At 36.7% G+C, this 9,151-nt stretch overlaps 1 pseudogene; it reads left to right on the top strand.

Annotated features, from left to right (window-relative positions):
• Positions 1–7,605, top strand: part of LOC106324346 — a 17,899-nt pseudogene extending 10,294 nt beyond the window's left edge.
• Positions 7,606–9,151: the final 1,546 nt, after the last annotated feature.

The raw sequence follows: 9,151 nt of genomic DNA, 5'->3' as shown, positions 1-9,151 counted from the left end.
ATATACTATTTATGTTGGTTTTTAATTATTGCAGGTCATAAAAATAAAAAAATAGATCCAAGTAGACGATTGCCATGAGTATCGACCGACGAGAAGCTGTTGACATCGATCGACATTGCCTAACCTGCCGTGACCGATATCAACATCCCTACATCGGTCGACATCCATTCTGGTCTGGTATATCGTTCTTACTTGTTACATTGAGTCTTTATGATTTAGTTTTCACCATAACTCCAACTGAATTTACACGGGGGACAGTGTAGTTTAAGTCTGGGGGGAGGTTTACTGATAGTAATTTATTTGAGTTTTATTAAAAACTTTTTCAAAAAGTTTTATTGAGTCAAGAGGGGATAATGAACTTATAGATTTTGCTTGTTATCTAACCACTCTTTAGCACCATTCTAGATTTACTGATTGCAGATAGAACTAAAGATACTCAAGTGGATCAACCTGTCAACTATTCACACTTGCTGAGATTGTTTGAAGGAAGCAAAGCTGACCTCCAACCCTAAACTTGACACAACTGCTTGTCTTCGGGTTTGGTATGCATGGGATCGGATTCTTCAAACAAGTCTGGAAGGTAAAGCCTTGTGTAGATAGATTAATCACCCTTTCTCTCTCTATTTTCCAAATTACAGATAGATAGAATAAAACATATATATATATATTATTTATTATTATTATATTAGAGATTTATTAGGAAAGAATTCGAACAGGACTTGGTGGCTACAACATTAAGACTTTCTTCGTAAGAATTCTATAGGTAAAGGATTAGAACATGACTTGGTGGCTACAACCATTAAGGCTTGCTTCACAAATAATCCTAAGATATAGGTCAAAAATAAGTGAACAGGACTTAGTGGCAACCACCATTAAGGCTTGATTCATGGAAGTCTGTCCAATCTTGGTCAATGATCTTGCTAAATAAGCAGATTTTGACTAAGAGAGAAAATTAGTAGAGAGAGAGGATATGAACTAATGTTTATCTGCAGGTCCAGATACTTGTTTGAAAGTCCTTGCATCCTGTGATCGATACCCCCAAGGTTAAGCCTACACTTTTATTTATGAAAAGAAATGAGGTTGGTAGAGGGGAATGTCAGACAAGATTTGCTAAGTTGTTGGCTAAATGAATTTGGTTGCTAAGCTAGGATATGGTATAATGTGCCTTTGTGATTATGACTTTTTAGATGTGGATTACAATGTTGTAGAGGTTATGATTCTAAGTTTTAAATCATGTGAATCCCTGCTGTTTTAAAACCTCTTTCAGAGAGACTGCCTGTTTGTTTTGCTTGAGGACAAGCAAAAGGGTAAGTCTAGGGGATTTGATAGACCATGGATTTGACCCATTTTCATCCATGGTTTATAGGTGTTTTTACTAATAATTATTATATTATAGTCTATTTATTATATTTATAAGATCAGGAGTGGTTTGGAGATAAGTGATGATTTTGGAGCATCTTGGAGATATTTGGAGCAAGCACCCGACCATCGAGCTCGACCATCGGTCGATATTGGAGAGGAATAATCGATCGATGTTCATATCTTGACATCGATCGACAGCGAAGCGCGCAGAAATCATGTTTGGTCACAGCCGACTTGAAGCCCAAGTCTTCACCAATTTACAAGATTGCCCCTGAAAATTTTTAACCTAATTATATAAGATTTGCCACCATGTTAGAGGCAAAGTGTGCTTTTCTAGTTTTATTAAATTTACAGCAAGATTTTCTAGGATTTTGATAGATTGGAGAGAAGATCCAAAGTTATAATTTCTGATTGGAACTCCATTAATATCTATTTAATATTCTAATGAAGTTTTGTTACCTAATTGTTGTTATGAATTGTTTAGCTATGTCTGAATAGTTCCATTGTTATATTTTAGGGTTTAAATAGGTTAGGAGGGATTAGCCCCAACTATAGATTGCTGAGTTGTGGTAATTGTCATTAGGATTGTTCATTAATGCATGTCTCTAGATTAGCTACCTAGAACCTGCCCTAGGATTGATAGATAAAAGCGAGAGCTTCATTCTCATCCTGAAAACATTTTAACTGAGCTAAGTTTCTTGCTATGAGTAAGGCGAGAGCTGATCTAGTGAGCTTAGTAAGCATTCATTCAACCCGCGGATAAAGCTTAACTAGAATTTCCTTTTTAAGCACCAAAACCTCAATCAACCTATTGAACTTTACATTATCATGCATGCAACTCATGAGGCATCTATAGGATTATAATCCCAAGTTTCCTGAATAAAAACCCTAAGTCTAACTATTTCCTTTTTAAGCACCAAAACCTCAATCAACCTATTGAACTTTACATTATCATGCATGCAACTCATGAGGCATCTATAGGATTATAATCCCAAGTTTCCTGAATAAAAACCCTAAGTCTAACTATTTCCTTTTTAAGCACCAAAACCTCAATCAACCTATTGAACAAATACTTATTCAATATAAAACTGCAATTTACATTTAAATCTTTGAAACCATCTAGCTTAACAAATCATATTAGATTTCTTAAGTTCCCTAGCTCCCTGTGAATTCGATCCCTACGTACTACAACTCGACCTCTTATTTGAGAGAGTATAAATCACTCCTTAGGGTAATTTGAGTGGTATCAATATTGTTTGGCGTAACACATAGTTTTCTGCTGGGATGAATCTGCGAGAACGAGGAGTTACTTGTTCAAGGCGGAGTTTGGCTGAACATGTGACGGTGTCAAATCGAGATTGATGCATGATAGAAACATGTATGTTTCGGGTTTTCTGTATATGATTTGGTAATAGTTTGTTTTGGTTTCTCAGGGCATATGAGGGGAAAACAAATTGGTCTACATGGTATCACAGTTGCATAGCTAATGATTTGTTTGAGCAGAGGTTGAGTAGAGATTATTTGCGTCGAAAGTCTTCTTAGCAAGTTAAGCTAAGAGGCGGGATCTGTTGGCAACATCAGCAGTTCACATTGATGTTTAAGGCAATGTGTTCATTCAGATTGTTACAAAGGAAATTCTCAGAAATTTGGTGTCTACAGGCTGTTGAGGTTGGTTAGGATTGAGTCAAAGGGCTTCTAGTTTGAGGCAGTAGTGATTCAGGTTCCGCATGAGCTTCAAGTTAGCATTGACATCAGCTGGAAATTCTGGAGAAGAAGAAACAATAGATTCGTAGTCAAGATCTTATGACTATTTTCAGGTGTGACGAACCAAGATGATGTTGAAAGATAGGCATTATCAGAGAAGAAGCATGCAGCGTTAGTTTGTGGTAGACAATGAGAACATCAGAGGCAGATGAAGAAACGTTCACGGAGGATTATCTCAATGCACGTGATGATTTCAGGTTGGTGAAATCATGATGAGAGACTTGCAATGGATGCAACGATATTTGCAAGAAAGGAAAGACCCGTGTAAGCTGCAGCAAAAACAGCTGCACAGGTGGGTGTGTTCGTGATCTGCAGTTGGAGATTCATTTAAGTCGTTTGAGATGGAGGATATCTCAAGGGAAGACAGACTCACATTAAGTCAGAGTTAGGCTTAAGGAGAAGGAATCAAAGGTCGTCAATCTCACAAAGACTAAAGGTTTTTCAGAGATCACAAGGAATGCAGATTATCTTTGCGAAAGATGATCAACGGATCTTGCAGCTGCACATGTTAGTTGTCGTGTGACAACATTTTGACGAAACAGAGGTGATTCTGTTTTGGGTCAGTTCAAGTCATTCTCGTGGGTGCATGAGAAGCAAAGTTTCTGGTTGGTAAGAAGAAAGCCAGAATAGTCACCAAGTCAGTGTGGCAGAACTAGGTTGTACCTCTACGAAGAAGCAACTAGATAGAAGGCATAAAGTGTGTAAAGCCTACAAATATTATGCTGGAGCAAATGGCTATTTGTCGTAACATCATGTAGTATCTTTAGTAAGGTCGTGTGAGTGACAGGAAACCAAAGGGAAAGGCGATTCAATGTTAGACTTAACATAAAGATTCTGGTCAAAAGCAAAGAAAAATGCACCGACAAAATTGAGTTGAACAGGTTGTTACGACTGGTTGTAATCCTGAGGATAAAGGGTATAAGACAACAATCATCAACACTTGTTCAAAAATCAGAAAGTCGCTACCATAGCTAGTAAAAGCGTGTGTGAGTTATACTTAAGAGGAATCGTCAAGGATGTCTGAGTCAAAAATTCAAGATGAATAGACTCAGAAGAGAAGTAAAGGACGCTGGTCTGGTGTCACGACCATAGGTGTCAAGGTGGAGCTCTCGGATAAAAATCGAACCTCAAAAGGACAAGGAGAAATTTGAAGACTTAACCAGGTCAGAACTTCATGCTTGAACAGGTCATGGTTCAGGTATAGTTACAGCTGGAGAAACTCGTCATGGGTTCAAGTTTTGACATGAGAGAAGCTGTAAGAGATTATCTCAGGAGCATCACAGGCTTTGATGATGTGAGATACTGTGAAGGGCCGACTTGAACAACGAACAGTTGCAGAAACTTAGTTACAGAGACATGGTACTTCTAAAAGGTTATTTGATTCAGGTGGAGCCATTGAGATTATATAAGGATTGATGCATCATTGATATATATAATATGATTCTAGGTGGAGTTAGCCACTGGTTTAGAAGATGTCTTGATTGGTTCAGCTGAAGGGTAAGAGTTTCAGTTAGCAACATGGTCAGCTCAAGAGACTAAGAGCTGAAACAGAAATTGGTTCGTGGACATGTTCAAAGTGTCATGGCCATGAGTGTCAAGATCAGTTAAAAGTACAAGACACATCATAAGGAGATTTGTAAAAGGAGTCTTACATAAGGGAACTTGTAGGCGAGACAAGTAATTCGACATATGTATCAAGAACACACTGTAGTGAATATGATACAAAGGAGTCATGTATGATAAAGATAACACGTGATGAGGTACTTAGTTAAACTGAAGGGAAGTAAGTATCAAGAGATACTAAAATATTGAGCAGTGAAGATGAAGAATGGTGAGATAAAACAAAGTAAGAAATTGTTAGAAGACATTGCATGGAATTGTCTTACAGTTTGTCCATCTCAGGAAGGGTAAGACTTCTTCTCTACAAGCAGACTCATCTTAAGCTCAAGTCATGGAACTGAAAGAAGCTTTCATGAAGGTCTAAATGCAAGGAAAATCCAATTGTATTTAAGAGAACAGAACAAGTGTAGTTCTGGATATATTTTCGCATAAAAGGGGAGTACTGAGGCTGTTTCTTTAGGAAAGTCCATTAGCAAATGGCCAGATACTCATCGATGGCCATGAGAGTTCAATGACTAACAGGCGTGTTCAAGTCGTTGTGGTGATGCACATGTTTCGGTTTTGGAGACATCTCAACACAAGAAGGGTATTGAGATAATGAAGTCACAGATTAGTAAAGGAAGGATATTAGGGATTCTAGATAAGACATTATATGCAGCTCGTGAGGAGAGCCAAGGCGTATCATGGATTAGATGGTACGAGGCTCAGTTCATTTAACTAGCAGTGGAGACTAAATCTGTTAGTGGGGTTCTGTTGTTGCAGAACAGGTTGATCAAATGGTGGAGCAAAGATATTTATGTCGAAAGTCTTTCTAATCATGTGGTTTTAGGCGCGTGACCTACTTGTGATAATAACGGTACAAAGTGATGCTCAAGTGTAATCTGTTCAAGAACATCAATGTTAAGTCAAGGACTGTTTCAGAGATATGGAGCATGAGTGACTTCGAGGTTTGCGGTTGATTCAAGGAGAATTATGTGGTAGCAATTTCTGTTAACAACATGAAGGGTGAACTAAGGTTGTGTCGAAAGTCTGTCCAGCAGTGATGGTTGGATGGCGGGTCATGTTCAGAGTAACAGCGGTACAAAAAGGTGTTCAAGGCTGGAGTGTTTTAAATAAGTAGAGAATCAGAGGTTGTTTCAGGTCTAAAGCATATATGGTTCAAAGGTTGTTTCACAGTATTCATGGAATTTGGTTCAAGGCTCGGTGCACATGAGTGGAATCGAAAAGCTAAGGAGGAAATCAATTTGCAGAAGGATGCTAAGGTTTCTGTTCAAGCACTTGAACAGGTTCGTGATTTTAACAGCAAGGTTGTGTTGTTGATAAGTTCACGAGAAGTAACAGGATATGAGGTAACACAACGTCAATGAGGAGTTGAGCTTGACACTTGGAGTGTAGCAGTTGGGTTCGCAACTCAAGACAATAGATGAAGGTGATGGAAATTCATAATGGCAATGGGATTGTCACATACCCTTCATCAAGGATGATGTCTATTTTCATTGATGAGGCTAAGTGGATTTAATTGTTTAATCTACTTAAGCGTTGTGGTGTATAAGTGTAAGCTTACGCAGGTTTCAAAAAGATCATAAAGGGACTTCAAGCATGACTCACGGTGGAGCTGAGAGAAGTGAGAAGAGATAAGAGAAGACAAGAAGATGCAGAAGATGAGCAGGCTTACTCAAGCATCAGGAGGTGTCGGCACAAAGAAAGGGTTATGGACTTGGACCAAACAGGTGGAGTTTTGTGAGGTTTTGTCAAACCCATCGGACTTGTTCATCGGCTGGGGCGACTTGCACAAGTCACGCACAGACAATCTATAGACCTAATCGAATAAGCCCATTAGGTCAAGTACTCACAATACAAAGAAGGAGAGATCACGACATGGATCTCTAAGCACAAGCCAAGTCTATGGGAGGCAAGAGCCTAAAGCATCCTAAGAATGCTTCCATGGCGTCTCTTGTAGAGATAGAGTAAGCTAGCTATATATATATATATATATATATGTGTATTCTAGGCTTAGCTCTTAGCCATATACTTCTCTTGTATTATCTCTTGTATACTCTCTAGGGTTTGTATATCCAGGACAGAGAGAGTGATGATCTTGTAAACCACATCAGAGGTGTTTTCCGATACTTCATAGTGGATGTTGTGGATCCTGGATCCACCCCAGATGTAGCGGTGCGGCCGTGAACTGAGTGAAAAATTCTTGAATCATGAACAAGGATTGAATCAATGGAAAAGATCAAGGGACCTGAGATTAGGAGCTAACGATACCATAGCTTCGAATCTCTCAACAAAGTCTTGTTAGAGCTGTGATTGAACTCTACACGTTCTTTACTTCTTTGATTGGAGTTTGCCTGATGGAATGACATTTAAAGACATTGACATGGTAGTTGGCATGTGTTCTATTTCTCTGCCAAACATCAATTTCTCTCGCCGGTTTATCTCCTCAGCTTTGATGGCTGAAACCATAGCTGTTCGTTCCCCAGCGATGAAGGATGCCTCGTCCAACATCCATTTTCTTACGGTCCTGTCCGATTCACAGGTTCTCATCTCCATGTTGCAGACCAAGGAATCAAAAACCTCTCTATTTGGGATCATGTTCGACATCTATCACTTTAGTCGCTTATTTGATTCTATCTCTTTTATTTTTGTTCTCCATTTGGAAAGTATCAAGACTGGTACAGTGGCTAAATCAGCTCTCTCCTTAGCAAACAATTCCTCAATTTATGGAGTGTAATTTTTCCTTATGAAGTCAATAGTTTTAGCAACAAAAAAAAAAGACATTGTCATGGTAGAAGCCGGAGCTTTCGTCATTGCCAAGAATGTCCCGCTTGAGTAGTGCCAGTTCTTCACTACTGATGTCTGGTGCTTTTAAAACACTACTGGACTCCAGACATCTCAGTAGAGTTTGTTTGTCTCATTTTTACTTCCATGCTTTTTTGTTTGTTTATTGTTCGAATTGGATTTGTTATATACATTTAAAATTAACTTCTTTTTTTCTTTTGACGTATAGACAAATATGGTAAAGACTTCGAGTTATTGAAAGTCTTAGGGCATCTCCAACTCCACTCAATTTTCCATTTTAAAATAGAGTTTAGAGAAAAAATTTCCAATGGTACCCTATTTTTCATTCTATAATAGAATAAAAAAATGGGTTTACTTTATATATAGAGTAATTTGTTTTTTTTTTGTTCATCACTTTATTTTCTACTCTAAAATAGAGTATCATTGGAGAATATCACAACTATATTATAGAGTTATTTTATTTTAGAGTAAAAAATAGGGTGAGCCATTGGAGATGGTGATAGCATATACCAATATAATGTTGATGAAGATTGTAGACCTCACCTGTTTTAAAAAAAAAAGGATTTTTAAGTAGAGTTGATCACTTTTAGCAAAAAAAAGAGTTAATCAGTCATAAGTTAAAAAGTGTAAAGAACGAAAGAATTAGCCTATCATTACACGTTATCCAATTTTATTGGGCTGGAATTCGGTAATGTCTGGCCCGGTTCATTGACGTTTATATTTGGCACATCCTTTCATGGTTCAAATTTCTAGAATACCAATCGATATTATAATGTTGGCCAATTTATAATGTTGGCCAATATATCGTTTTTGGCTAATTTTTTTCACATGCTTGTATAAACTTGGAACGAATCCGAATATCCAGAAAATTAAAGATATCCAGATCCGTCGAATCCTGATTTTTAATTTGGATTCGTCCTTTTCAGATATCCGAATTTCAGATTTTCATCTAAATATTTTATTATTTGTGAGTATCGGAATTCGGATCCGAATCCATAAAAATATTAATATTTTTTTTAAAATAGAAAAATTCTAAAATAATACACAAATTAAATATTCATATAAAATCTATAAAGAAAATATATATTATAATAAAAATGATTTTAAAAATTAAAGTATAATATTATAAAACTAATCATATGTATAAATATTAATATATCACTGTAGTTATTGATAAAATTTAAAATTTAATATATTTTAAAATTTTGGATTTGGATCCGAATTTTCCAAAAAAAATATTCAGATTTAAATTCGACGGATCTAACATTTTACTATATAGATTCGGGCATTCCGAATATTTTATTTTTGGAACGGATACAGAGCAAATCTCGGATCGAATATGGATTCCTGATGATAAATCCATGCTCTAAGTATCGTCGTATCCATTGAAACTTGTCAAGAATAGTTTCGGATGTATATTCAACAATTAGTTTAAGATTTTAAACTTATTTTATTTAGAACAAAATAAATAAACTTATAATTTCGAAGCATAAGTTTTTCCACTATGTTCTTTTCATTTTGATACATAAACGTATAAATATCATTTAAACTGCACAAACATCCCAATTTGAGTTTTCCCTAACTTCAAAATGGTTTACTT

Source organism: Brassica oleracea, chromosome C2 (genome assembly GCF_000695525.1).
Source record: "Brassica oleracea var. oleracea cultivar TO1000 chromosome C2, BOL, whole genome shotgun sequence".
NCBI classification, from domain to species: domain Eukaryota; kingdom Viridiplantae; phylum Streptophyta; class Magnoliopsida; order Brassicales; family Brassicaceae; genus Brassica; species Brassica oleracea.
This window is presented reverse-complemented; position numbering and strand designations above follow the sequence as displayed.